General features: G+C 44.5%; 1 long non-coding RNA gene across 3 annotated transcripts in view; it reads right to left on the reverse strand.

The window, feature by feature from the left end:
* Positions 1 to 27,680, reverse strand: part of LOC121461026 — a 206,495-nt gene that overhangs the window by 46,177 nt on the left and 132,638 nt on the right. For all 3 annotated transcript variants that reach the window (XR_005976144.1, XR_005976145.1, XR_005976143.1), the window contains one exon: positions 23,804 to 23,889. This is a non-coding gene — a long non-coding RNA (uncharacterized LOC121461026). The remainder of the gene's footprint in view (positions 1 to 23,803; positions 23,890 to 27,680) is intronic.

A 27,680-nucleotide genomic window follows, 5' to 3' on the forward strand; every position in this document is an offset into this window, starting at 1 on the left:
TCATCCTACAAATAACACCGCCTCAGCCTCCGCCAAACAATGGGTTCCTTGGAATTGCTCTGACTTGTTCATATCTTTATCTTGAACACCTATTTTAAAAAAATCCCTTTGGAGGCTGGAGAGATGGCTCAGCGGTTAAGAGCACTGACTGCTCTTCCAGAGGACCTGGGTTCAATTCTCAGCACCCACGTGGCAGCTCACAATTGTCTGTAACTCCAGTTCCAGGGGATCTGACACCTTCACACCAAGGCACATAAAATAAATTTAAAAAAATCCCTTCATGACCCTAATGATGAGGCCAGAAAGAATGCAACACAGACAGAGCCTATGTCAGCATCTCCATGGCAAGGTATGCTAACATGGTTAGGTATGCTACATGGTCTCTGAGCCTCTTGTCCTTTGTTGCCTTTGGAACCTCTATAGACTGGGTATCATTAAAGGTGGTGCTGGGATGAAAATAAGTTCACACAGGCAACTACTTGGCCCTTGGCCCCCAGGGAGTGTTGTAAATACTTTTAATTATTTAAGGGAAGCTCCCAAAGGAATGAGCCCCTTTATGCTACAGGAACCTATCCTTGTGCTTGAATACACTCATTACCAGAAATCTGCTCCCAACATTGAGGTCAAACTCTCTGCAGATGCTGCAGAGATGCTGCTTAGTGTGTAAATGTCCACGAAGAACAGGGACATTTATTAATAAAGAACAAGTGCCCGTGCAGCCTAGTGAGAGCCGTCAGAAACCTGTCTACAATTTTTGGTAAAGCACTGATAAATCTAGTAAGAAGACTTACCTCTCCCTAAACCCACCCAAAGTATTAAAAAATTGCACCAGTTGAGGAATTCGCAAATTCATTTACTAAGTACATGCACAAAATTCATGACCTTATAATATGAATATGTATTATGAAAAAGCAGAGGGGAAATCCACTGTCAGAGTGGAGTGAATTCTGCAGTTAGCAGAATATGCCCCAACAGGGTATGTTCACAATCCAGGCTCATTTACTCTTATGTAACATTAAAAAGGAAACTGTGTGGGATGGTGAATGGCTACAATCCACCTCTACCTCCACCACCTCTGATCCTGGAACTCTTCTAGTTTATCCTTTAGGAAGGAAATGACTATATGCTACTTTCAGGGTGAAGTATTTAAAGAGTGGGTCTGAACAACTATTTACCAACAAATTTGAGAATTGCAAAAAATTGGAGAATTCTTCAATACATGCACTTTGTGGTGATTGAATCCCAATGAAACAGAAATCCAGAGCAAACTAACGATAACTAATGAGACTGAATTCATAGGATAGCATCTCCCAAAGAAAAGTCAATGATAAGACGGCTACACCACTGAGACCTCCCAAACATAGAAAGAACTACTACAAATTCTTCTGAGATTATTGCCCTTCATAAAAAAATAAAAAGTAAAAAAGAAGAAAAGGATTTTCTTCACCTTACAAGGCCTCATTACACCAGTTAACAAAACTAACAAATACATAAACAAACCTACTGGCCGATACCTTGAAGACATAGGTGCAAAAATACTAGCAAGCCATTAACACAGCACATTAAAGATTGTCTACTGTGATCAAGTAAGACTCATTACAGGGAAGCAAGGATGAAGATTCAATAAACATGAGATAGCATATCCACAGTAGGAAGGACAAAACTCATGATTCTCTTAACAAACGAACAAAGAAAGGTACTTAATAAAATTCAACACATGTTCACATTAAAACTCGGACCATTAAGTATAGAAAAAATGTACTCAGCACAACAAAGATGATGTGTAATCAGTCAAACATTAAAAAAATACAAAGACAAAAAGCGGAACACTTTGCAACATCTGGAAAAGGACAGGGCTATCCACACTCATTATTTATATTCAACATGATACTGTAAGTCCCCCAAAAAATAAAGAGACAAGAAAAAGAAATGAAGGAAGTTCAGGACTTAGGTAAAAACCCAGTTGGTAGAGCCCATACTAATCATACCCAAGGTCCTGTCTTTTCCAGAACCAGAAAATAATGATAATGAGAAGAAAAAAGTTGTGAAATACAAAGTAAGATTTATGTTATTTGTAGATGGCATGACGTACACATAGACACCCCCAAAGTCTGCACTGAAAACGGTTAGTTAAGAAAAAAATTAAGAACGATGCAAGATACAATACCGATACACAAAGCCTTGTACATACTGATAGCAAACTATGCGACATAGTTATATAAGAAGCAATCCAATTTACAGTAGCAAATAAAGAAAAAAGAAAGAATCAAGGAAACAAAACACACACATACACACACTTGAGAATTCAAGCACACAAAGAGAAAAAGGACAAAGTTCACAAATGGGAAGAATCAACATTGCTGAACTGTTAATCCAATCTATGGATTGAATCCATTCCCAATCACATCTCAAGTGCATTCATCACAAAATTTGAAAACAACCCTCAAATTTGTATGGAAGCACAAAAATCTCCAAAAGGTCAAAACCATCTTAAACAAAAAGCACAAATCAGGGGACATTATACTTGAGTTCAAAGTCTACTACAAAGTCATAACAATCAAAATATCCCGGGAGGGACGGGGAAACAGAGACAGAAATGTGGGTCAAGGGAAAAGAAGAATGACCTATAAGTAAATTCATATGCCTTCAGCCTGATGTTTTTTGTTTGTTTGGTTGGTTGGTTTGAAACCAAATCTCACTCTGCTACCATAAAACTTACTCTATAGCCCAAGCTGGCCTCAAAGTGATGGCAATCCTCCAGTCTCAGCCTCCCAAAGTACTGAGATGACAGGTAGGTACCACCATCCCTAATCAGTCAACTGATTTTAATAATAGTACAAGAGTAGAGATCTCTCACCAGTAGGGAAAAGACAACATTCTCAATAAATGTGAACATTGTCAGGCAAGGGAAGAAACTAGACTTCTATCTCTTGTCTCTTACCAGTTATAAAGTCATTTCAAAGTAAAAGGAGGGTTTAATTGTAAGAGACATATTTCAGGGTATTAGAAGGAACAAGAATTGTGTTTGATACAACCACAAAAACAAAACAAAAATAATAAAAAAAAAATAAAACATAAAATCAAAAGTGGACAAAAGAGATTATTTCAAACGGAAGCACAAAGGAAGCTCCCACCAGAATAAAGAAACAACCCATAAAATGAGGGAAAATGTTTGCAAACTATGCATCTGACAATGTAAATGACAGCCAGAATAAAGACCATCAAAGACACAATGGCAGATTGTTGTAAAAGGAGCGGCGGGCTATGTTTCTGGCACCCGGCTGCCCGCACAGCTAGCTTTATGCCCAAAATAATTACACAGAAACTGTATTCTTTTAAACATTGCCTGGCCCATTAATTATAACCTCTTATTGGCTAGCTCTTACATATTGATCTAACCCATTTCTAATATCCGTATTGCCACTTGAGTGTGGCTTACCGGGACGAGTCTAACGGGCATCCATCTTGGAGCGGAGAGTCATGGCGACTGACTGACTCGGCTTCTTTCTCCCAGCATTCTGTTCTGTCTATGCCACCTACCTAATTTTCTGTCCCATCAGAGCCATGGCAATTTCTTTATTAACCAATGAAAGTAACACATAGACATCATTTCCTTCCTCCATCAGCAGATGATAACTAATCCAATTTAAAAATGCATTGAGAAGTCAACAGTTCCCCCCAATGAAACAAACAAATGGTCAACAGGGACACAAAAACTCTCCACCACCAAAGACCAGGAGATGTAAATCAAAGTCACACCGAAATGATTTGATCTCATTCTAATTATTGTCAGAAAAAGAAAAGATAAATGCGGGCAGGAGTGTTCAGGAAAAGATTCTTTTCTACCACTGCACAACGTTGGTAGGATTGTAAACTAGCACAGACAGTATGGAAAACAGATTGGAGGCTTCTCCAAGCGCTAAAAATAGAATGACTATAAGATCCAACAATCTCACTACAGGGTACGTGTCCAAATAAAATGCAATCAGCACATGGAACATACATCTGCATTCCCGTGTTTATTGCAGCACTTTATTTACAACAGCCACAGACAGAAAAGCCTGTGTCCATCATACAAGTGCATGAAGAAAATGTGGCATGCGTACTCAATGTTATACTAATCATGAATAACAACAGAAAAACCCACAAACACTGTGGACAAGGAGGATGAAGGCAGAGGATACTGGTCATCATAATAGGTAAAGTAAGTCAGGCACATAAAGGCAAGTGCTGTAAGAGCATCACTCATAGGTAGAACGGGAAAAGGTTGATCTCAGAATTTGAGAGCTGGAAGTCACACAGGGTGGGGGGTGGAGTGGGAAGAAGAGAAAGTCTGGGCAGTGTGTACTGGACTATACTTAGAAGGCATAACGAGTTCTTGTTGCTATGGCATAGCATGAAGAGTACAGATAATAAAAACAGCAAAGCAACAATAGTAACAGCATGCTGCAAATTTCAAAAAGCTAGCAAAAATACTTTGAGTGTTTATTCCATAAAAAATGATAAATGGGACCATTGAGATGTCTCATTGGGTAAAGGTGCTTGCCATCAAGCTTGAGAAGCTGACTTGGATATTTGGAACCCACAGTGGTGAAAAGAACCAATTGCCCAAATTGTCCTCTGAATGTACACATGGCATGCACATGTGCATATACACACATGCACATATACACCAAGACAGATAAAGAAAAAAATTACAAGAAAATGATATGTGAGGGCTGGAGAGGTGGCTCAGAGGTTAAGAGCATTGCCTGCTCTTCCAAAGGTCCTGAGTTCAATTCCCAGCAACCACATGGTGGCTCACAACCATCTGTAATGGGGTCTGGTGCCCTCTTCTGGCCTGCAGGCATACACACAGAATATTGTATACATAATAAATAAATATTTTAAAAAAAGAAAATGATATGTGAATTTAGCAACAGAATCACCTCCTTGACTGAAACATTATGCTATATTTATGTGCATTTAAGCATTGTGTGGCACACTCTTAGCTATGTTTTGTTTCGTATACTAGTCTTTTAAAAGTTTTATGAAAGTAACTGGGTAGCCCTTCTCTATGGGCCCTTTCTCCCTCTGCCTGGTGGGTAAATTTCAAGGCTTTAGGGATGGTAGGCCGGTGACATGAAGAGGCCCGACTTCCAAGGTTCTGCATGAAAAACAGCTCACCAGCAACACCTTGCTTCAACTATTACATAAGAAAGAAGGTGATTTTCAGTTCAATATTGAGGTTCATTTGTGATAGCATCTACAGGCATTATAACTAAATAGTCTGCTTTTCCTTTCCTTCGTCGGATGAGGAAACTGAAGTTCACATAATCAATCAATTGCAACAAGGAAATACTGCTAGAAATCTGTTGATGCCCATGGGTCTCTTGGAAAGTTTCCAGGGTCCATAATTTTTCCAGAAGGTCTACGCACTGGCACGCCAAGAGCTCAAATATTCCCAAAGTCCAGAAGAAGGGTTCAGGGCAAAATATTCTGAAAAGAACAAGGCACTCTGAGTTAGCTGTGCTGTCCAGGTTCCTGTCTCTCCATCAGCTCAGTCGGTCAACCTAGAACTCTGTCTTCAGTGGTCATGGACATCTCCACACATTCCCAAAGGTTTCTTATTAGAGTTTTAAAACATTTCCTTTTCTGTTTTCAGTGTATGTGTTCTGTGTGTGTATGACATATGTGCTCGTGTGTATGTGGAGGGCAGAGGTTACAAGCAGGTTCGTTCCTCAATCACTTTCCATCTTGTTTATTTTATCAAAGCCTCTCATTGAACCTAGAGTTCATTGATTTGATTAGATTGGCTGGCCAGTGAGTCACACAAGTTCTACTGTCTACACCGCCAAGACACTGGTTCTTCATGCTTATACAAGAAGCAATTCACTAGCCGAGCCACCTCCCAACCCCCTCGCTACTTCGAAATGGTGAGAAGGTCACCCCCACCCTCATTCGCCTTGTCTGTTCAGTCATTTATCAGCACCACCCACGACCAGGCATGGCCAGCCTGCTTCACAGAAGCCAAAGGACTTATCAGAAATAACTACTTGATTTGACAGTAGGGACAAATGTGTAGGGGGGAACATTTCACAAAACTCTTCACTTCCCTGCTTCGAATTAGTCAGCTTTTAGCAACAGTGAGAGTCTGAGGACATCGCAAAATCATGACCTTCACGGGCAACTCCAAAGCACGGCATCCGCCATCCATCAGAAGATTCTAGAGTGTAAACTCAATCAAGAGCTTTTGTTTTCCTTTGAAACAGGATCTCAGATGTAGACCAGACTGGCTTCAACCTCTCCTGTGTCTGCCTTCCATGTGCTGGGATTTAAGGCATGTACTACAGGCCTGGCTTTTGGTCAAGAACTTTAAAACACTGCTTAAAGAAGACAACCTCCCAGAGAAAATGTCTGTGCTGTGTCCAGGCACACACTGTGGATGGCTGTGTACCCTGTTGGCTTAGACAGTGCATTTGGTCTTGAGAGGTGTAGGCGAGAAAGACACAGCTTTTCACTTTGGAAACACCATTTAAAGGTGATTTCAGGACCAGACACTGGGTCCCCACTGGTCACTGACAACTGTCAACTCAGCTATGCCAGCCTGTCCTCAGCCATACCTCTACATTTCCCAGAAGACTGTGAAACAGTACCAGGGGCTGCTCACTGGCAGGACTCCAGTGCTGAACAGAGTTTCAGGATGTGTTAACTTCTTTACACTGAACTGAGTCAAATGAGTGAATGAATCATACTGGTAAAACAAAAATGGAAAAAAACAAAAACACAAAAAACACCTAACTCCAAGGCAATGAGAGTACTTTAATGTTTAGGTGGGTGGGTAAGTAATCATGGAACCCTCAATACGTGCCAGCAAGCTGCCATCTGAGTTAAAGCCTACAACAACCCTCCTATTATAAGGTAATGGTTATCTGCATTTCATAACAAAGGACGTACAAAAGGTGACACAGAAGCGGTCTATCATCTTTACTACGTTAAGTAGAGTGAGCGAGGAAGAAGGGAAGAAAGTGGACAAAAATGTATAGTTCAATAAAAACAATAAAAATAGTAAAAAAAAAACAGAACAAAAAAATAGAGTGAGCAATATGAACACGGCAGACAAAGCCTTCTGAAACTGGCCTTTGCTTCTACTACAGGCATAAGACCCAGTGAACTAGATATAAGGCAGGGTGACTGTCGTCAGGCATCGCTCACAGCCCTCTGGTCAAGCTGTAGTGTGTGGCCCAGAACCGTCAATCAACACTAATACCTTGTAAAACCACAGGTGGAAAGCAAGGCCCCTCCTCCGGAAGAAACACATTAGTACTTTCTAAAAGGTAGGCCACGGGCTGTCTAAATGTCAGAGGCCCACTCGCAGATTGAGAAGAGCCTTCAATGGCCCTGGAAACCAGCCCTCAAAGCCACCTGTGAATCTCCTCTTGGGTAGGAAAGGTAACTAGGAACCAGGGCGACCTTTATTAGATGACTCACCATTCAAGTGCAGGGGATGCTGTCAAATTCAGTGTGTAAAACAGAAACCGAATGCACAGACTGGCTGCTACATTGCTGACCAACTGGGTTACAAGTCTTGGGTCCACTGAATCTAGGCCTGGCACGAACTGAAAGTGGAATAAAATGCTGCAAAGAGCCCTCCAGGTTCCTAGCATAGATTTAATGGGCAGGAACACAATACACTGCACTCCACTGGCCACTGAGATAATACTGCACTCATTTAAATGTGTTTGGGTGTGGAGACAAATATTTGTAATCCGAGGGAAAAGGAGGATTGGGAGTTCAAGGTCAGGAAAGGAAAGGAAAGGAAGGGAAGGGAAGGGAAGGGAAGGGAAGGGAAGGGAAGGGAAGGGAAGGGAAGGGAGAGAAAGAAAGAAAAGAAAGAGAAATCAATCACCTAAATTACTTGCTGTAGAGGCACAAACTTGAGACAGAACATACAAGAAACACAGCAGTCACACACAGGAGGCATGGTAAGCAGTAAGTCCAATGACATGTGCTTTGGAAACTAGCTGAGCTCTACTGCCGCTTCCCTTTGTGTTCTTGTCAATCTATTCAATACTTAGAAAATGATCCTTGCTGCCCAGCCTTGTAAATACTGGCATCTTTCCCTTCTTCTTTTCTGGCTTTTAAACAGTTGACTTTCCCAAAGTATGTCTTACTGCACTGTGGTTCGAACTCGCATCGACATTCAGTGTCAGAACCTTGCAGCAGCGTGCTTACCAGGCGACCACACATACTTTTAATTCAAAGAGAAATCGCATTCTGACTTCAACAGGATACAGTTCACCCAAGGTCACGGTGAGGACTGAAGACAGAAAGTGCACTGGATGGTAATTTGCCCAATAACCTGTGAATCTGTCTTTGTTCACTTTCGCACAAAGCAAACATAAAGGTTGGCATGGCCGCTGCACTTACCAAGCTTTCGGGGGTTCCTTAGTGGGGTTCCCAAGGTCTCACACTATGCTGTCATTTTCTCAAAAATAAATTCGGAAAAGTCACAGAGCTCTAGTGAGAGGTCCATTTAACAACAAGTATGCTCTTAATGACTTCTAAATTAAAGGGACTTTACTGTTCTTCCACTATTTCTCCCACAGAGGCAACTTCACTGGGGGAGGGGATGGGAGCCGAGAAAGGAACTGCAAACAAGTCCCTATCCTGGCACCCATGTCTTATGCAGACCACACAGAAGCAGACCCTTTATGGCATCAATGTTTTAAAAAAAAATAGAGCTGCTTTACTATGTGGTACTAGAATAACTTCCAATCACAGTATCTCTGAGCATCTTGTCATTTCTTTGACTAAACTTAAGGGACAAATGCTAGCTTTTGTTGAAAAGTTGGCTTCTCCACTTCTTTCCTTACCTTTGGTTCCCCAAATGGTTTCTGCTACTGAATTAAGTGGATATCTAATATTTCTGGTTTTTAATGTGGATAGCAACAATCACATACTTCATGAATAGTTTCATAATGTCAAGAGTGAGGTCGGAGTAATGGGCATTGATGATGGTTCAAACATCTATTTGGAATGTCTCAGAAATATAGCCATAATTCTGTGAGATAATAATTTGTCCCACTCTGCAAAAATCTACTGGGAGAGTTTAAACACCTAAGTGAACACTTCTTTGGAAAGACTGTCATCCATCTTTCCTTCTGCTTCCTAGTCAGGTTGACTGTGAATTGGAGGTACCAGGCCACAGCGAGCCCTACATCAAGGGCTTATTGGGAGAAGCAATGACACAGTGAACATTCCTCCAGCACAGTGTGTGCTTGATGAAGATTCTCAGGGATTCCTCAGCTACCATTCTAACCACCTGTATAGTCACTGCTCACAGTCCCATCCATGGAGACACCGTGCAAGGCAAGATCCAGGAAAGCAAACAATGGAGCTCACATCTCAGAACTACAAAGGGTGATAGGCAGTCTGGAAGGCTGCAAGGAGTGGCAGAGAGTGTTCTAGAGAGAATGACCCCTGAATGGGGAAAGGATCTGGCAAGAATGACAGCTCATTTGGAGCTAACACGATGAGCATCCAGGGCCTGTGGCTCATAGAGTTTCTTCATCATACAGTAGCAAAAGGCTACAGTGGCCATCATCTGCAATAGCTCAAGGCACATTAGAACCCTCATTCTAGAGACATTGCTTCCACTCACGAATACCCCACTTTAGAAAAATTAGTTTGTCTATGAACTAAATCCACCTAGTACAACGACCGCAGGACAAAGGTGGTGCAGTTATTGCAGACTCCCTAAGGATAGCTTCAAGCTCAAGGCCACCTTGAGCAGCACATTAGGTTCTAGGCCAGCCAGGACTACCGGCAAGACCCTGCCTCACACATAAAAGGAAAGCAGTTTTGCAGAAACTGCAGTCTCATGGTCTCATGGTCATTAAAACACCCTGAGAGGCTCAAGCTGGAGAGATGGCTCAGAGGTAAAAGGGCTTGATGCACAGCCTGAGTTCCGTCCCCACATTTAATGAGCTCAAGCAGTGACTCTTGTCTAATTCCAGTCAAGCAGAGATGGAGGCAGAGTCGGGAGACTCAAAGCTCACATACTAGCTCAGTGGATGAAGTAACAGGAGAGACTGCCTTAAGCACAGGATAGAAGGAGAGAACTTGTAGTGATGAGGCGAGCAGGTTGCTTTTCGTCCCGCCCGGCTCCCACAAGGCTAGCTTTACACCCGAAATAAGAACACACAAATTGTATGCATTTAAACACTGCCTGGCCCATTTTATCTATCCTCTTCTTAGCTAACTTTCATATCTTGATTAGCCCATTTCTATTACTGTGTGTAGCACCATGAGGTGGTAGCTTACCGGGAAGATTCTAGCCTACGTCCATCTTGGGTCAGAGCTTCATCACATCTGCCTCACTTCCCTTCTTCCCAGCATTCTGTTCTGTCTACTCCACCCACCTATGCTCTGACCTATCAGGCCAAGCAGTTTTCTTTATTTAACCAATGAAATCAACACAAAACAGAAGATCCTCCCACATCAAGAACTCATGTCCAAAGAGGTGTCCTCTGACCTCCACTTGAATTGTGGTGCATGCATGTACCTGTCTGCATGCACACACATGGAGACAAACAGACACACACATGCACCCAGAGACACAGGGTAAGTACCAAAAAACGTAGCAACTTTTTTAATCCAAAAGGAACTATAGCGATTCACTAATTTTTTTTTTTTTTGAGTTGAGATCCAAAGCACTGAATGACTCATAGTTCCTTAACACAGCAAATTATAATTTGTACACTCCTCTGGGGAGAATAAAATGATACTGAGTTAAGAACAAAGTTTGTAAAGTCTAACCTTTGCCAGGCTCCTGAGAAACATAAAGGGAGCTGGTGTCACTGTGCCAGCATGGACTGCACCCAACCTTTGAATAAAAATACCCACAGAAGGACCAGAATGTGAGAAACCAGTTTACAGAATGAAAAGGTGTGAGCATCCCTCTGGCAACTGTGTTTGCATAGTAGGTGCATATAGGAAAATACATTCGAGGGAGGAGCTGGGCATCAGAGCCTAGCACACATACATGCGTGTACACCCATGTAACCCAGGTGCTGATGATTCCCCCAAATAACAGCACCTGCTTGTTTTAAAACGTTTTCAAAAAGGAAAAGCTTCCATTGTCTCACACCTTCAATCACACTTCCCAGAAATGTGTCCTAAGAGGAAACACATGCTTTTCTTAAAATTTCTCTAGGTAAACATGAATATGTACTATATGGACCTGTCTTGCTTTTATAAAAAAAAAATAGGCTAACTCAGGACAAACAGTACAACAGCTTGTCTTTTTTAATTAATTGATTGATGAATATATTTACCCTTAAACACACAGATCTCACTGTGTCTTATAATTTTCAATTTTCAGTTTGAAATAATGTCATACTTATAAGGTATGTTTAAGAGTACAGAAAATTTCTGTATAGCATTAGACCTTCACAAATATTGTTATCTTACTTATATTATTATCACAATACAATTATAAAGTTTTATGTGAAACCCAGAAATGGTGGCATAAGCCTTTAATCCCAGCATTTGGGAGGCAGGTCTCTGTAAGTCTAAGGCCAGCATGGTCTCCAGAGCAAGTTCTAGGACAGCCAGAGCTATTGCACAGAGAAGCCCTTTCTCCCCCCCCCCAAAAAAAAAAAGTATAAATAAATAAAGAAAAAAATTGATGGTATAAATTTGTGTGGAAATTAGTTCTTTTGGCTAATTAAAAACCTTCATTTAAATTTAGCAATAATGGTTTTTCCAAGGACGGAATCTGACCTAAGTCACAAACTGATGAGTCTCCTAGTCTTTTGTGTGGGAGGGGGTATAGGGGGTGGCTTTGTTCATTGTTTTATCTTTTTATTGTTTAGTTTTGAGACAATATTATGTAATGAGACCTTGACTAGTCTATGGAGCCCAGTTTGACTTTGAATTTATGAACTCATGGCAATCCCCCGTCTTGTCCTTCTAAGTGCTAGGATTTCAGGCAAGTGTCATCATGCTTGTCTCCTTAGTAACTCTTCTGTGTGTGGGAGGAGTATGTGCATGTGTGTGTGTGTGGGGGGGGGAACGGGCATCTATGAATGTGGAGATCACATGGCAACCTTGGTGTTCAGATGAAAGGTGCCTCCCCTCCTTTTGTTTGAAATAGGATCTCTCATTGGCTTATATATCCTCCAGGTAATCTAGGTCAGCTGGAAATTCCAGGGATCCACCCTCCACTCCCCTCCCCATCTTACCATCACTAGGATTGCGGACATGTGCCACCAAACCCAATGTTTTCACATGGGCCCTGGGGATTGAACTCAAGTCCTCACAGTAAAATGAGCCATTTCCCTGCCTCCTTAGTCGCTTTACTATGAAACTGTTCTTCAGTCAGTCTTTGCCTTCAGAAGGATGGCTTCATAGAATGTCTCTCAATTTAGGTTTGTCTTATAATTATTTCTTACCTAGTTTAGGGAAGGTAAGAATATCGTAGAAGTCATGGCTGATTCCAAGGCTGGGTCAGGCAAAGCATACTGTAAGACTAGACAAAAATGTAAGAAAGAGCTCAAAACGTTGGTGAAATACCAAAACAGGCTACAGAAGCCAACTTTAAGGACATACAAATGATCAAATTTAGGAAAATCTGGGTAACAATGTAGGTTTATTCATGGATTTTAAAAGTTTAGCAAAAATCCACAAGTACATACTCCAATAAATAAGAAGTATGTATTTATTTATTTTTCCGAGACAGGATTTCTCTGCAGCTTTGGACCCTGTCCTAGAACTAGCTCTTGTAGACCAGGTTGGCCTCAAACTCACAGAGATCTGCCTGATAAGAGGCATTTATAATGAAAAATGAAGTTCTGCCTTATAGTAGACTTCTGGCTAGCAAATGCAGAAGTCACAATGAGAGACACTCATTGGCAAACAACATAACAATAACTGACTCAAAAGAATTCTTGATAACACTAAAGTTAGTTACGGGGAAATGCAATCAGAAATAAGATAAAAACATGGCTCTGAAGAGCCTCCCAACAAGACATCGAAAGTCAGAAGAACAGCGTTTTACGAAGAGAAACCCGGCACGTCCCACTTATCCAAGCAACCAGAATAGATGCACAGCCCCTATGGCTCCTGGACTAGGAAGACATGATGACGTTTGCCCTGTAGCCACTGCTGTGCACTTGGTATTGACCAGTTAAGCCATCCTCAAGGCTCTGGTGTGCTGTAGAATTGAAAGAAAAAAAAAATGGATGAAAGTTTCCAGCACCATCTCCAGAAAACAGACTCCTAGAAGTGGGAGTAGGGGCCGATTCCTGGGTTGAACTTGTGATGGCTAATCTTAGCTGTCAACTTGACTACATCTGGTGTTAACTAAAACCCAGGCATCTGGGCCTACTTACGAGGGATTTTTCTTGATTTGGAACATCTGAAGTCTGAGGATCTACCCTAAATCAGGGCCACATCTTCTGGTGGCCGCCTACATAAAAGCACAGTGAAAAAGGAAGCTTACTTTTTGCCTGCCTGCCTTCCTGCTCACTGGCAAGTTCATCTGTCCTGAAGCTGAGCCATTCCCTCTGATATGAGAGCCTATGTCTTTGGGATCCCAACATATACTTGAGTCCCGGTAAGATAGAAAGCTGGGGGGGGGGGGGGGGGGGGCTGGAGAGATGGCTCAGAGGTTAAGAGCATTGCCTGCTCTTTCAAAGGTCCTGAGTTCAATTCCCAGAAACCACATGGCGGCTCACAACCATCTGTAATGGGGTCTGGTTCCCTATTCTGGCCTGCAGTCATACACACAGACATAATATTGTATACATAATAAATAAATTTAAAATAAAGATAGAAAGCTGGTCTACTGAACAACTACTAGGTTCTCGGACTTTCTGTCAGGAGACAGCGTTGTTGGACTATGGGACCACAGCCTATAAGCCACTCGAACAAATCCTTCTTTAGTATATATCCATCCTATCAGTTCTTTTCCTCTAGTGAACCCTGACTGACACGACACCCCACCTCTGTAAGACTCTATGAGAGACGAGATATCCACAGAGGTTAGGAAGAGGACATGAGGTCACTTTGACAGAGGTCTGATCTCATAGGATAAGCATCCCTGTAAGAAGAGACATGAAATGGAGCTGGCAAGATAGTTTTCCAGGTGCAGGAGCCTGCAGCCTAGCCTGAGGACCCAAGTTCCATCCCAGGAAATGCCATGGTGGCAGGAAAGAACTAAGACCGACCAACAAGCTGTGTTCTGACCACCATATATGTCCCGACACGCACTCTCGCACATGCATGCATGGAAAGCAAATGAATATTTCTTCCTTAAAGGAGAGTAAGAAATACCAGATAGTTCCAGACCTGAGCCCTCGGCCCCGCTGTGAAGACACAAGGAGGCAGACATCCATAAGCTAAGATGATACCCTCCCCAGACACTGAACTGCTCATACCTTGTCCTTGGACTTCTCAGTATCCATAACTCCGAGAAAATTTCAGGCTGCAGCCATCCAAAATGGGAATTTTGCCACGGCAATGAGGAGAGACCAAGACAGGACATCTCCATAAACCAAATTAGGGCCAAGATTGCTTTCCTTTTCACTCATAGCCCCCAATCTATGCTTTAAATCCTATATATGTGGGGTTGTTTAAATAAGAATGGCACTCATAGGCTCATATATTTGAATACTTAGTCATCACAGGATGAAACTACTTGAGGAAGATTAGAACACTTCCTTGCTGGAGGAAGTGTGTCCCTGGGGGTAGACTTTGAGGTTTCAAAGGTCCATGCCAAACCCAGGCTCTCTCTCTCTCTCTCTCTCTCTCTCTCTCTCTCTCTCTCTCTCTCCTGCCGGTGGGTCGAGATATGGAACTCTCAGGGACTTCTCCAGCATCAAGTCTGTTTGCATGCTGCCATGCTCTCCACCATAACAATAAGCGACTAACCTCTGGAACTGTCAGCAAGCCCCCAATTAAATGCTTCATTCTGTTAGAGTGCCTTGGTCATGGTGTCTCTTTCCAGCAATGCAACAGTGACTAAGAAGATATGACTGTCTACATCATTGTAAATATAAAACCAAAGATATTTTATAAAAAACAACAACAACAATAACAAAAAAAAAAAACAGATCTTGTTTTCTTTTTCTACTCCCAAATGGAAGTGTTTAGACAAGGTGTTGGATAGCCCAAGCTAGTCTTAAACTCATCATGTAATTGAGGCTAGCTTTGAACCCCTGATCTTTCTGTTCCCGTGTCCCAAGTGCTGGGTTGAGCAGCGTGTACCACTTCCAGTTAACATTTTAGCTGAACTCCTTGCAGTGTTACTTGGGAATGGGTCTTTGCAGACATGATCAAAGTTAGAAGTGGTATTTGAGATGTGGATGGAAAGTTGATCCATATAAGAAGAGAAGCATAGACATAGAAGAGTGGACCAGGGGCGAACAGCTAGGGAAACGTGCCTGCAAGCTGAGGAAGGCCTAGCATTTCCAGCAGCCATCAGAAGTCCACAGGAAAAGAGCGAGTTCTTCCCATGGACCATAAGGACATTGCCATATCAGGCTCGTTGCCTCCACAGCTATGGGAATGCATCCCAGAGGACTTGAGCAATCTCGCTTGTTTTGGGTTGTTAAGTACCCCTAGAAAACTAGCATACACCCTGTGCTGGTTAGTTTTACGTCAACTTGACACAAGCTGGAGTCATTTCGGAAGAGAGAGATCTCAATTGGGAAAATGCTTCTAGCGGATGGCAAAAGGTTATTGTGCATTTTCTTGGCTGATGATTGATGTGGCAGGGCCCAGCTCACTGGGAGTAGTGCCACCCTTGGATTGTTGGTCTCAAGTGCTGGAAGAAAGAAGACTGTATAAGCCACGAGGAACAAGCCAATAAGCAAGCTGCACTCCTGCATGGCCTCGGAATCAGTTTCTGTCTCCAGGTTCATGCCATGTCTTCCCTGGATGACGTCTACAAAGCTGTAAGCGGGGAAATAAACCTACAAGTTTGCTTTTGGCCATGGTGTTATCACAGCAACAAAAATCCTCACTACAGTATGCCCCCAGTGAATCTTCACACTTCATTGAATAAGATGGATGGAGGGTATAAAGCCATGTAGGAAAAATTTAACACATGGACAAAGGCGAGGTCACGCATGCAAAGTCATGCAATTCAACCATGCTGAAGGAGAGGCCTGAGTCACTAGATGAGCTGTACTAACTCAAATTCTTGCAGCTTTAGAGTGACAAAACTTTTGTTGACATATCTGGTTAGGAAGGAGAACGCATTCAAGGGACATTTCAAAGGGGGCTACGGTGGGCTGAGTATCTATGACCTCATCAAATTCAATGTTGACCCCCTCAATGCCAAGGTGATGGCATTTAGAGATGGGGCCTTCGGGAGGGGATCAAGTTATGAGCGTGGAACACACAATAAGTGTCCTTAGAAAAACACACCAGAGAGTAGCCTCACCCAACCCACGGGGTGAGAATTGGAAGGCGAGCTGGCCATGAGCCAGAAAGCGGGCCCTTGTCTTATGTGAATGCTATGATCTGGGAAGTCCAATCTCCAAAACCATGAGAAATCACCCTCCATTTTTCAGCAGTGACACGGCTGAGGGCACTGATTATGGCACTAAGACAGAAGCCATGGGGCAAAGAGGAAGCAGAAGCCAGCAAACCCTTTCTGCTCCGTATATATTGGAACGTGAACAGGGAACAGGAAGTTCTTGTGTCTGATGGAGGACTTGTGTAGGTCTATGGGGTCACAGGAAGTGTATCAGTCAGCCTGCTGGGGGCCCTTTAGCAAGCGGGCCTCTGAGCAGAGGAAACCCCCTCAAGAAGCACCTGCCCTCCTCTTCTCCCCAAGCCGGCTTCATTTCCCCTGTCAGGACTGCCCTTGGTCTATTTTGACAATGCTATTTCCTATGCCCTTCCATACCGGGAGCCCTGCCCACCCTGGGGACTGATCAGCGAAGTGGAAAACCCAAAGCCTTGCCACTATGTGCAGAAGGCTACAAATATGGGGGCTGACTGTGAGCCCTACCCCCCGCCCCCCAGCCTGTGGACCGGAACATAATAGGCTGCAGCTGGGAAACAGCACTTCCTGGCATGGGCTGCAGAGGGAGTGGGTGTTGCAGGGGAAGCTGGGAATGCACGGAGTTGTGGGGGTTGTAGTTTAACAATGAGAGTAGCAATAAACACTCTTGGGTCTCCAAATGACCAATCAGAATATGGATTCCATCTCAAGTGACTAAAAGAAATGATTGGCGCTCTGGAGACACAGCAGGATCATCAAGGGGAGTTTTGCAGGACTACCTTGGAGTGATAAGAAAGGGCAAGACAAGAATTGAACATGTGGGGTTGGAGAAATGGCTCAGAGGTTGAAAGTATTGACTGTTCCTCTAGAGGTCCTGAGTTCTATTCCTAGCAACCACATGCTGACTCCCAACCATCCATAATGAGATCTGATGCCCTCTTCTAACTGCAGGAAAGCATGCAGACAGAGCACTGTATATATAACAAATAAAAGAAAGAAAGAATTGAACATAGGAGAGGGTAAGAAGGAAAATGGTGGGAAGGGCAGGGGACAGATGGACAGTAAACATTAAAGCAAATACACCTTCTCAGAATGGGAGGCAGAGCAGTAGGTACCAGAACCCTTCCGGGACATCGTGTCTACTAGGGGTGGGATGAAGCTTGATGCAAGTGTGGGACACAGAGGAACATCTGTGAGCGAGAGAGTGCTGCCAGGGTAAAGTATTGCCGCAGTGACACTATCAGGGACAGGCAAATAGGAGCTTCCAATCTTCTTTTGAATGACCATATCTGGCCACTTGGCTTACAGTCCTTTGGAGCCAGTCATTTGCTTCAGTGGAGCCACTGGAAGGAACATCTACAAGTCCAATAGCCGAGACATTCCTGAATAAGTCATCTGGCATAGGCAGCATAAGGATTGAAGAGTTGATGAGATGAGCGCTTGGGACACCCAAAATAATACCGCTGAGGTAGTCTTACTAGTACAAGAAGCAATGCCCCTAGTACTGTCTTCACCGCCATCAGCAGTTCCTGGCGCCACAGACTCCTCCACCAGCAGCACAGAGAGCAGCTCATTAGTGGATCCAACACTGCAGCGGGACTGCTGATGGCCAGTGTGTCTCCAGAGAAGGCGCTAAGTGACTGATACTACACACCCACGTTTGAAGGAAGGACCAAAGCTTTAGATGAACTTCCATCACCTTGAGCTCACAGGTTGGAAAAGTGAGGCATCCGATGGGTCACAAGGGTTAAGACTAGAGCCAAGGCCAGGGGGTGATGGCGCACGCCTTTAATCCCAGCACTACGGGAGGCAGAGGCAGGTGGATCTCTGTAAGTTCGAGACCAGCCTGGTCTACAAGAGCTAGTTCCAGAATAGGCACCAAAACCACAGAGAAACCCTGTCTTGAAAAACCAAAAACAAAAATAATAATAATAAAATAAAAAAATTTAAAAAAAAAAAGACCAGAGCCAAAGCTCCCTCCTTCTAGTCCCCACAGTCCAATGCTGTGAACACAGCCATGCTCATTAAACATCTAGCTGACATCTGAGTGCATATGAGACAAATATCGTCACTCAGTAGGGGCTCCGTGTTGGGTAAACATCAAAGCGGGGACATAGCCAGATAAGGACAATACTAGCTCATGATGATTCAACTTGGTCTCCTCGATGTAAAATTTGGATTGCAAAGGGCTGCCTTAGGGTCCACAGCAGTCTGAGGGCCCTCAGCCTGTGGCCTGACATGGATGTCAGCCAGCTGGTCCAGACGGTTAGTTAGATACATTGTGTCTACCCAGTGTTTTAATTTGGCTGGGCCAGGAGAAACTTGGATAGTTAGATACATTGTATCTACCCAGTGTTTCAATTTGGCTGGGCCAGGAGATACTTGGATAGTTAGATACATTGTAGCTACCCAGTGTTTCAATTTGGCTGGGCCAGGAGATGCTTGGATAGTTAGATACATTGTGTCTACCCAGTGTATCAATTTGGCTGGGCCAGGAGATACTTGGATAGTTAGATACATTGTATCTACTCAGTGTATCAATTTGGCTGGGCCAGAAGATACTTGGATAGTTAGATACATTGTGTCTACCCAGTGTGTCAATTTGGCTGGGCCAGGAGATACTAGGAGAAACCATTAATGGTACTTCTAAGGAGGCTTGGTGATGGTGTTTCCAAACAAGGAGGGAAGAAGAGAGACTGCCATGGGTGGGCATCACCCAGCTCACCCAGAATCAGAACCCAGTGGTGACAAGAAAGCTGAATAAGGAGGCAGGTAGATTGAGCTGCCTTTTATCTCTGCCTGGGTACCTGAACAGAGACGATGTATAACTTGGCTCCTCTATGCATATCACCGGTTGCCTAGTCTCCAGATACACACTGCAGATCATAGATAAAACACCACCTCTATGGCTTGAGTCAATGCTTAAATGAAAGACAAACTCTTCTCCATAGAGACAGAGATACAGAGATACACATCTCTCTTCACTGTCCACTGGTTTGATTTCACCAGTGCATCCTGAATAATACACCTGGTATATTTCAATGATAGAGAAAACAGGTCATCTGCTGTTAGCACCTCAACCTGCGACAGCCGCTGAGTTGTCACAGGAAGGGTGAGCAGGACAAGGAAAGAACCGGAACATCCTGCCATCAACACAAAAGGTACTAACAGACAAAATAAGAGCTGAGGCTAAGATCTCAAGGCAAGTCACACAAGTACCAAGCCCAGCTCTTTATGACTGGATCACTTCCTACAAAAGCATTGTAGAGAGAGAAAGCTGTTCATCTTCAGAAGAAACCGAACTGGGAGCAGAGGGAAAGAGGAGGCAGAAAAGGAGGGCAGGAGAAGTGAGGGGAGAGGAAAAGATGTGGCACACAGCTGGAGAAGAAGACAGGAGACAGATAGGGCACCAGGCTGGTCCTGGTCGGTTTCAGGGCTAGGTTCAGAAGCCCTGTGTTTTCATGTGAAGGTCATAACTAGCAGCTTGATCTCAGGCCATGCAATCTCCCCCAGACTCCAGCCTGGGGAAATGGTAGCCATGCTCTTGGGAAATCCCTAGGTACAGGAACAGCAGCTCTTCCTCCAGACCTGCAGACACCCTGCACAGTGGCACCCTGCACAGTGGCACCCTGCACAGTGGCATGCTACGGCATCTCAGTAAATACAGAGCCATAAAAAAATAAAGACTTGTGCAATAAAAGAAAGCAGACAGGATAGAGGGGAAAAAAAAACTTTATGAACTATGAAGTCCTAAGCAGATGGCAAGGCTTGCTTTGCCTCTGGAAGCAGACAGGAAAGCTATTGCTTGGAAAGGGGTATAATCTTTACTTTGAAGGCCAAAGTCAGAATTCTAAAATTCTGTCAACCCAAAAGTCCCCAGGCATGTACTTTGAGCTTGTGCTGATGCCAAAGGGTCAGGTTAGTGAGAGAAGATCTAGAAGCTTTACTAAATATGTATTATCCTGGAAGAAGGGCTGAAGACCAAGAAAAACGAGCCTGCTTCTGCAAGGCAGATCAGAGCTTGCAGATACAGTAACAGGCCCTGCAAATCCCACAGTCAGGCCTTCACTCTGGTACTAATTCCTGCTTTAGTTACAGCTGGGATGCATGGTCCTCTGTGTGGCCAGCTGCTGGACCGACACCCACAAACGCTTTGTGACACTGTCTTTAGGGGCAGGACCAGCTGCTGCTCCCACCTCTACAGAACCCACAGTGATGGGCATCACGGAGAAAAGCCGGTGACCAGGCATAATCAGAGGCAGATATCATCAGAAGAGATAAAATTAGGCATGTTTCTTTTCCCTAGACATACAAATCTTTCCTCTTCATTTGCCTTCGTGTTTTGACGTTCATTGAACTCTGCCTTTAGTACTAAAAATATACTCCGGGTCAAATGCAATGCACCAAAACCTCAATATGAAACCACAAGAAATAGCAATAGACAAATGGGCCAATCCTGGGGGTGGCTCGAAAAGTCATGCTGACAAGGGTAGAGCACAGGAGGGCCAGGAGTTCTTCCGACTGTGAACACAGAACAAAGGACACACTCTTTCCATGTGTACCGTGTGGCTAATGAGTACTGTGGGCTCATGTCTAAAGGCAGGAAGACAGAAGCCCACAGACGTCCTAGCACGAGAGCCAAAGGAGGTCAATAAGGGCATAGTAGGCACAGAACTAAGAATAGTAGATGGGGAAAGAGAAGCTGGAGGGGGCTGGGGGCAAAAGGGCAGGGGAAAGGCCAACAAGTCACTCAGCTGTGTCTTTTGTCTATTTTCTATACAGCGCCTTTAGTTCTGATCGTTTATTAATAAAAAAGGGATCCATCTTAGCTCATGATTCTAAAAGGAAAGCATAAGACCAGATAACTATATCTGGTTGGTGTCTGGAACGTATCTTAGGGTACAAAGGTGTACTGACTGGTTTTGTGTGTCAGCTTGATACAAGCTACAGTAATCAGAGAAAGGCGCCCCAGTTGAGGAAATGCCTTCTTGAGATCCAGCGGTAAGGCATTTTCTCATTTAGTGATCAATGGGAGAGGGCCCTGTCCATGGTGGGTGGTGCCATCCCTGGACTGCTGGTCCTGGGTTCTATAAGAAGATGGGCTGAGCAAGCCATGGGAAGCAAGCCACTAAGCAGTTCCCCTCCATGGCTTCTCCATCAGCTCCTGCCTCCAGGATCCTGCCCTGTCTGAGTTCCTGTCCTGCCTTCCTTCAGTGATGAACAGCAATGCTGAAGTATAAGCCTAATCAACCCTTTCCTCGCCAACTTGCTTTTTGGGCAACAGAAACCCTAACTGAGACAGAAGGGATGTGAATTCATCCACAAGAAGAAGAGGAGAGGGATGAGTCAAGAGCCATAATAGCTGACCCATTCTATGTTAATGGGAGGGGACTATTCATGAGGGCTTCACACTTCACCTGGGTGTTGCTCTCTCTAATACATCATGTATGTACATCATGGACTTAATGTCCCAACTCACAAACTCTTAAGGGACATACTCATCCAGAGCACCAACCAGAAGGGGAGGAGCCCATCCTCTGGCATGCCCAAAGTGATACTAGTGGGGTGGGGTGGGGTGAGAGAGAAAAATACGGAGGTCTGAAGCCAGACAAGCAAGCCATCAGAAAGAGTCTCAAGAAATAAGTCTTCCCATTTGAAGCTATTCTTCCAGCCAGGTTTTGTGATCCTCGTGGCTCTCTATACCCAGTGGGCACTGGTCTATTTTTCAAGCAAGAAGGACTCCATGGTCCTGGCCCTTCTATTTCACAGAGGCCAGGTGCATGGGTAGGAAAGGATGGCTGTCCTACTGGCAGAAGCAAGCCATAGGCAGACAGGCTCATGGTGCAACAGCAGCGTTTTCAACACAAACAGAACTAGGTGCATGAATACTAATATGGGCACTGGGACTCATACAGAGCACCTCTGCCCCAGGACCGTGAGCCTGAGAACCCCAATCCCTGCTCTGTCTTCCTGCACCTAGCAACTTAATTCTAGGAAAATGCTTCCCTTTCCACCAGCACACAGACTTGCCACGGCATTCCTCTGTTCACCGAAAGTAGGTGACAACATTTATTTCCATGGCCATGGCAGCAAGGGGCAGCTGCTCAGCTCTCAGGGGTCTCTGCCCTGCTGACTGGACTCCCTCTGCCCTTCTCTCCCATTCGAGAATAGGTCAGCCTTCGAGGAGCAGCAGAGAATAGTGATGAACACAAAAGGCTAGCACGTTGCTATGTATGTATGAACGTCTAGCACCCTCCCCTGCTGCGTTTCATCATTTCCACATCCATTGAGAGACCTACCCTGGACCAGGGACTGTGTGAGTAGTGGAATAAACAAGACTACCCTAACTCTGATAAAGCTCTCTGGTGATGAGGAGTGGCCAGAGGAGAGATGGAAGTTACACCAGACTGCAGAAGCCACAGTATGACTGCTCATTCCTTACACTGCTTGCTGTGGTCCGGTTTAGGGAGCGCTCAGATCTGCTTAAGATTCACTGGAGATTGATTCACAGGTTATTGCCCAAACAGGCTTGGTGCTAAGAAAAAGACAGAGACAACAGCAGACCAAAACTTTTAATGGTCTGACATATAAAGGCATGCTGTCATTGATAAATTGTAAGTCATTAATCAAGAAAAATCCTCTTCTGTTTCTGAGGCATTTCCTCTGGCATAGCTGATAACTCACTAAGCTTGATCCTTCTTTTCATCCAGTGTCCATAGCACCCGAGTTGGAAGAAACTCATGGGATACATAGTTCTACCAAATAATACTCTGAGCTCAACAAGACTCAATGGAGCCCAGACAGGTAGGATGGGAAAACATAGGTTGGTAGGAAGCCCTTGGGCTTTATGTCTTAGCCTTACCTGAGTAGCCACAGACTTAGTGGGATTCCAACACAGGATGGAGGTAGAGGAGAAAACACAGATGATGCGAGGCAAAAAGGAAGATCTCACAGTCTGGGTGCCCCAAGTGTGTTCTGACCTCATTACAGGACCCTCCCACTTTCTGTTGCTCTCCCAGGGCAGTCGTCCACAGCAAATCAACACAACTGATTCTCCTAGGAGGCAGTGGGCTCTCCTGTTTGAAGCAGAGAGCATGTGCTAGACACTGGCCAAATAAATGGAAGAAATGCTGAGAGAGAGAGAGCAAGGCATAGATGAATGGGAAGCCAGCTTCTCAAGCTCTTTTAATTGCTACAGGAAGACCTATAAAGAACACTAAAACCAAATTCTGCCACAGAGACTATCCATTCCCAGAGTTAAATTTTGTTTCCACAAGGCTCAGAAAGAGACCATTCCTCACTTACCTCAATTTTCCAAATCCCCCAAATACTCCGGCTTTATTTTAGAACAGGATGATCCTCAAATCCTTCTGGAATGCTGAACAGGTATGCTAGGATAAGCAAGAAGAGGGAAGAGATGGGTTAGTATCGTGCTGAACAGATTGGGGAAGGCAGTATCTCATTCATTTAAAAAAATAAAAACTAAGAGCTGGCAAAATGGCTCAGCGGTAAAGACAGGTGTTGCCCAAGCCAGACAACTTGAATTCAATGATACAACCCCCATAGTAAAGCAAGAGAGCTAACTCTAATGGGTTATCCTCTGACCTCCATGCACACACCAACATACATAGACACACAGACACACACACACACACACACAAAATAACAATAGGTTCATTAATTAAGTAAATAAATAAAGCAAGGGAAGGAAAAGCTGGGCCCACTATGATAGAAAGAGCCTATAATCCTATACTTGGGAGACAAAGTTAAGGACTTCCTTGAGTTGAAGCTAGTCTGAACCGTATATTTGTGTCCAGTCAGTGCCATAATAAAAAAAATCAAGAAGCAAAGAAAAAAAGGCATTTATTGACCAATTGTTTTTTTTTTTTCCTTTTTCCTTTTTCTTGGAGCATACACAAGTATGGGCGTACACATGTGGAAACCAGAAGACAATGGCTGAGAGTCAGTTCTCTCCTTCCACCATTTAGGTTCTAGGGCTCAAATTCACGTTATCAGGCTTAGCAACAGGTGTCTTTACCAATGAGCCATGTTGTAGACCCTCTTAGAAAAAAAAGTGATCAGTGAGCAATTCTTAGTGCCAAGCCCATGTGAGGCCTTTTTCCCTCCTGTTTTGATCTCTTTATGTTCCTAAGTCTCATAGGCAACAAGGCCACAGCTGATGGCTGGTCTCACTGATTGCCAGGTCATCACCCATCAATCATGTTCCCCTCCCTACTGGCATTTTCACTCCTCTGGCTGCACGAGTTCTAGGAGATGAGGAAAATGAACCCTATCCTCTTTCTGATAACAGCCTGTGTCCAGTGCCTAGCCCCTTGTGTATGCAATGGAATGCTGTGGGCCGTGGAAGCTGCATCAGATGGACTCATTCACTGGTGCCAAAGCACTCATCTAGCATCATGGGATTTGTAGGCATCGTGACTTATGCAAACGACAACAAAGAATACCCTCTACTGCTGTGGGATAATCCTTCTGTACATCATAAATATGCATTGCTCTGTGAATAGAAAAGCTGATTGGTGGACAGCTGGGCAAGAGATTGGGTGAGACAGCCTGAGACAGAGAGAATGCTGGAGTGAAGAGGGGCGGAGTCTGAGGAGTCACCAGCAGACCCAGGGAGAAGTGAGACGAGCATGCAGTACTGAGAAAAGGTACTAATCCACATGGTAGAGTGTAGATAAGAAACACAGGTTAATTTAAATGTACAAGTTAGCTAGTAACAAGCCTGAGCTACAGGTCAAGAATTTATAAGTAATATTAAGTCTCAGTGTGGGTTATTTGGGAAACAGCTGCTAGGATAGGAAAACTTCACCTACACTCTACAGAGAATCCTAACCTCAATGATTGTAGAAACAGCTACAGGAGGTAGCCAGAAGGGACAGAGTAGTGTCCAGAACAAAGCATGGAAGGGCTAGGTCCTAGGAGCCAAGTGAGAACTTTCCTAGTTACCTGCAAAGTCCCAAGCAGGCCCTGGTGTCTGGCCCAGTGAACTCTGACAGGCCTTCTACTGCCCTTCCAGGGATAATGACATCAAAGTGTGGTGCCCAGAGAAAGACACATTACACAATTCCATGTGCTATGGGAGACCCCTTTCCTGTAGAGCAAACTTTCCCCTTCCTGCAAACTACCCAGGACATTGGCAGTAAGGACTCTAATGAGATTGGACTTAGTCAGCGCTGACTCAGCAAAAAAGACACTGGAAAGTTCCATGGGGAATTTGCCCTCACAATAGGAGCAACGGGCCAACTGGCCTTGCCATGGAGCTGGGAGCAGCAGGCATGGTTTGTAGCTTATATTTCTCTTAAAAAAACCTCCCCCTCTTTCTTCCAGAGACACGGTACCCGTAATCTGCTCATCTGAGGCCCTCTGGCTGTCAGTCATATTCTTCCTTTGAATGTGCTAGTACCACAGGCCTGCAAGGCTGAGTGACTTCCCACCTCCCAAACAAGGAGGGGTGGTTTAATTCAGCCAGTGCTCAGAGTTCAGTTACCAGCAGATGGAGGTGAATTCCCCTCCCCAGAAATGTCCTGCTGACTAGCAGCGGACTCAGAAAGATACCCTTTTGTCCCTAGCACCTCTGCACTCAGCAAGCAGCCAGCCACCCACGCAGCCTTGGCATTTCTACCAGGAAAGTACTTTTAGCCTTAGTGTCAAGCTGCAATCGCTTTGTGACCCTAAAAGGGCAGGAGCATAGTTTCCTGGATGTTGGTGGGCTCTTATCAGACCAGGCTGGGGACAGCCTACCGCTACCGTTTTGCAAGTCCTTCTGGGGAGCTTCAGCAAGAACTTCAGCTCTCTGAGCCGCTCTGTCTTGGTGTAAAATGAGAGAGTCCTAGCTGAGTTCAGAATACTTCGACATGCCCGGTGTTATTGATGCTTCCAAGCGCATGTTTGAGACTTAACTTCTTAGGTGGCCCCTAACAGGATGACAACATGAAAGGTCTCCCCGCTTCTTACGGCACTACAGTTATCCAGGGAGGACAAACTGGTGTGTGGCTTAAGGGAACACACAGCCCTGGTTTGCTCAACGCTGAGGTGGGGTGGGGGACAGCAATATGCAATGGCAGGACCAAACAGACAGCGTTTGAAAGAGGCCATCCAACCCTGAACAATAAATAGGTGTGGCTGGCTGAGTTGTTGGCTTCTAAGTGGGCTCTCTCTTTGGTAACAGGACACGGACAAGAACACAAAAATCACATGGCGCACTAGCTCCTGCTGAAAAAAACAGGGACCTCTTCCCAGGGCAGTCAAATTGATGAGTGTTTTGAATCAAGTTTTTAACCACATACAAAGCGTGATGATCTATAAAAATTAAGGAACTAAAGTCTTTAAGTTTCTCCTGGGAGCTTCAGCGGGGAAGCATGGAGTCCTGGGGGTTCAAAGCCTCAGGACACAGAGTAGAAAAGTCTCACTCTTGCCTTCACAAACAGAACTTAGAGAGTCGCACACCCCCTACAGAAATGAGCCAGGGATAAGAACGCACGCACGCAGGAAGACAAGACTCCTTTGTCCACGTTGAGGGGACCTGGAGGGTGGGGAGAGACCCAGCATGCAGCAGGCACCGCTGCTCACTTTCCTGTCATATCCCTGCCAACACTGTCCCCAAGAATAGGACATTAGCATACTTCCTCATACCTGACATGGCCAAGCAAGCCATGGGTCTGCTAAAGTCCTTTTGGTATTGCAAAAGGTCAATCAGCTACTGGACCCCAAAGTCTATGCCCTACTTTCTGTGACTAGGCAGAAAGAAAGCTCAGCGTCCATGACAAGCAGATCCAGGCCACTCAAGACCCTCAAGAGTTAAGAGGCAGAGGGCTGATCAGGTGCCCGATCTTTAGCCCTCCTGCTCTGGGACCTGCAGCAGGATTCTAAGCATGTGCCAGGTCCCTCGTCCTCTCCTCCTCATCCTGAGCCCAAAGACTGACATGTAATTTGTGCAAGGAAAAGGGAAGGTACACAATGGCTAATTAACTTAGAGATGGGAAGGAAACGCCTGAGTAAGGCAGGGGTCCAGGGATAAGGATGGAGACAAAAACATAGATACAATCCATCACATCAGAGACACCAGTTCTACTCCCAGCACTTGCTCCATCATCTGGGGCAACTGGCTGTTTGCTTGGACTGTGCGGCCAGTGGGCTGCACAGATGGTTGCCAGCACCTGCT

This window comes from Microtus oregoni, unplaced genomic scaffold, assembly GCF_018167655.1.
Source record: "Microtus oregoni isolate MIOR12 unplaced genomic scaffold, Mior012 000022F_ref0000154, whole genome shotgun sequence".
NCBI lineage: Eukaryota > Metazoa > Chordata > Mammalia > Rodentia > Cricetidae > Microtus > Microtus oregoni.